The sequence below is a fragment of the Canis lupus genome, chromosome 30 (genome assembly GCF_011100685.1).
Source record: "Canis lupus familiaris isolate Mischka breed German Shepherd chromosome 30, alternate assembly UU_Cfam_GSD_1.0, whole genome shotgun sequence".
NCBI lineage: Eukaryota > Metazoa > Chordata > Mammalia > Carnivora > Canidae > Canis > Canis lupus.
Window position 1 is genome coordinate 33932991 of NC_049251.1, and position 3481 is coordinate 33936471.

The following is a 3481-nucleotide window of genomic DNA, read 5'->3' on the forward strand; positions in this document are numbered from 1 at the left end:
CATAGACACAGCCCGATCCACCAACAGCTTCCTTTGGCCTCAGACTGGACTAAAGGCACAACGAGGTGTGTGCACAGCACTTCAGAGTATGCCGGGGCACTGGAAATCGCTGCTCCTGCTGGGTGTCCCTCTACCCACAGTGAGGGAAGGGCTGAGTCTCTGGGGAGCACGGCTCTTCTCTCGTCACCCAGTTTCCTGTGACTAATCACTGGGAACATTGCTGGTGAGTATATTCTCCTCCCCAATAATATACAAATATATTCTCCTCCAGATAAAATATACAAAAATCAATAATTCTTATCTATCCACAATAACCACTCTGAAGATAAAAAGCAAACAAAAAACATAATCTGCCTCTGAATGATTGTCCCCGAGAATTGTGTGGAACTTTCATGAAGAAAGCCACAAAAAACTTTATTAGTTTTGGGTAAGAAAATTTTTGAATAAGTGAAGAACGTAACTGGGCTTTTGGTTGGGGAGAAAGGAACAATGAGAAGACATTTGTTTTTCCTGAATTAATATGTCGATCTGGCAAAAATACAATAAAAATCTCAATGGAAACTTTGGGTAATTTGACAAGACAACTCTAAAATGAATCTGGAAGAATAACAAACTAAAAATAGCTCAAGAGTTTTTAAGAACAAGAGACGTGACTTGCTTTAACAATATTAAATTATATTTTAAAGGTACAGCAACTGTACAGCCTGGTACTGGCTGCAGGAGCAGGTGGCGTCCAGAGGACATAACTGATTATCTGTAAAACCAACTTTACTATGGGCACAAAAGCAACATGAAATCAAAGAAAATATTACAAATCAACAGGAAAGGCTTGGGTTAATGATTGGTGTTGAGAAAATTGACTACTTGGGAGACAGTCATTTTAGATCTTTACCTTTTTCTAGAGGAAATTTCAGATAATTATAGCATGAAACAAAAGAAACCCCATAACAATAGAAGGAAACACAAGTGAACATTTAAATCACAGTAGATAACATCTATTTAGGCTTAAAAACAATCGAAGAAATGACAAAAGCAATCGCCCACCCCAAACCCCCAAATATGTATTTGAAAAGAAACTACAAAAATAAAAATAAAAAAGGAAATGACAAATCGACAAAAATATTTGCAACAGATATGGCTAAAGGTTAGTGGCCTTAATGAATCAAGAGGCTTTACAAAGCTTTTTTTAAAAAAAGTGTTAACATCTCGGTCGACAAATGGGCAAGGAATATTCACAAAATAAGACATACAAATGGCTAATGTATGAAAAAATGTTTAGTTTCACTATTTGCCGAAGAAATGCAACATGAAACAAGATTCCCTTTTCACCTGTCCAATTGTAGTGATTGATGCTGCTGCTTCTACTGACTGCGTAAATGTTGGTGACCATGTGACGAAACTGGAACATAAATTGGCACAATCTTTCCGGAAGAATTTCAACAGTTTTCTTCATAGTTTTGATCAAACAGTTCTACTTCTAGGAATCCATTGAACGAAAACCCTGGTGACAGTATCAGCATCTTCATCACAACATTATTTATCAGACCTGAATATTAGAAATCAATAAGACATAGGACAAGAAAGGGTTGATACAATAGTGTGTATTTATGTTGTAGGATACAGGTTTTTTTTTTAAAGAATTTATCTATTTATTCATGAGAGACACAGAGAGAGAGGCAGAGACACAGGCAAAGGGAGAAGCAGGCTCCATGCAGGGAGCCCGACGTGGGACTCGATCCTGGGACCCCAGGATCACGCCCTGGGCCAAAGGCAGATGCTCAACCCCCCAGTTGTCCCTGTAGGATACAGTTTTAAAAGCATGTATCAAAAAATACTTAAGGGGCGCCTGGGTGGCTCAAGAGGTTGAGTCTGACTTTGACTCCGGATCCCAGCAGGGAGTCTGCTTGTCCCTCTGCCTCTCCCGTCTCGTGTTCTCTTTCTCTCAAATAAATAAATGAAATCTTTTTTTTAAAGAGATTTTATTTATTTATTTATTTATGAGACACACACACAGAGAGAGGCAGAGACACAGGCAGAGGGAGAAGCAGGCTCCATGTAGGGAGCCCGATGCGGGACTCGATCCCAGGACCCCGGGATCACGCCCTGAGCTGAAGGCAGATGCTCAACCCCTGAGCCAGCCAGGCGCCCCTATAAATAAAATCTTTAAAAAAATATTCAATAATATGAGAATATGCTTACCATGGAATGTTAAACTTTAAAAATGAAGCTGTGTGCATGTGTGTGTGCATGTGTGTGCGCGTGTGCGTATGTGTGTGTTTGTGTGCGCGCGCTCAGCAACTCTCAGTTTTCTCCTCCACTGTGTGCAATGTGGAGAAGGGGAAGACTTGGACCCGATTTGTTACTTGATTTCCTGGCCTCGGTCCTCCCCGCTGTAAAATGGGCTCATCATGCCCGCCCGCCGCTGGCTGTGTGACGGTGACTGACGTCTCTCCTGTAAACCTCCTGCAAGTTCTAATTCTTCTTGCAGCTGCAGCTCCTCTCTCCGGGGAGGCAGAATTTTCCCAAGGCTGGACACCCGCTGTCTCCCTTACCTGCAAGACTAGGACCGGGGATGTGAGCGTTAAGGCCTACAGGTACGCGTCAGTGTTCTGAGATGGTAGGTCCCACCCTGACATGACCTTCCTGTCCCTGTGTGCCCTTAGGTAACTCACCATCCCCCTCTGGGCTTTGCAGCTCAGGATCAGATGAGGGCATAGCCATGGTCCCCGTGGAAGCTGTCATGATGCCATTCTCCTTGCGCGGCTAAATGTCACTGTCACCTCCTGTTCGGCCTGGGTCACGTCTGGGCTCCCAGGGCCTTCGGGCAGAGCCACTGCCCCCAGATGGACAGATTGCCTGATGGATGCAAGGCTGTTGACAGGTGATAGCAGGCGTTTTTATTTGCTTCATTCACTTCTGTGTCCTCAGTGCCTAGAACAAGACCTGGCACCTAGTAGGTGCCCAACACCTGCCGACTGAGTGGAGAGTGAGTGGGGAGAGCATTGAGGGGCAATCGTGAAAGCCAGGGTGGGTGACAGACCTGGGACCGGGGTCCGTGGGATCTCCCCCAGTGGCCATGGAGCCAGCAGGGCAGGAAGGAGGGAGGTGAAGAAGGTAAAGGCGATGCCCGTGAAGAGTATGTGCAGGGGCTGCAGCTTGGCGGAGCCTGGGTTGAGGGTTGCGGTGGGGCTGGCCCCAGGGCCCTCACACTGGCTCTGTGCTGCATGTTTTGCTCAGATCATGTTATTTGAGCTTCACTGGAATCCTGAGAACACAGTGTTACCACTCCCATTGGATATGCAAGGCGATGACCTCCGGGAGGAAGGAGAATGTGTCCCAGGGTCACATTGTGGAGGAGCCAGGATTTGAACCTATAGCTGTCTAATCCCTTAAACCCTTGACCTTGACGCTGTACTCTGCAGGTGTTTCTCTCCCTAAACTTCTTTGAGGAGAAAAGAGAGTCCACTTTTGCTGTGTGTGC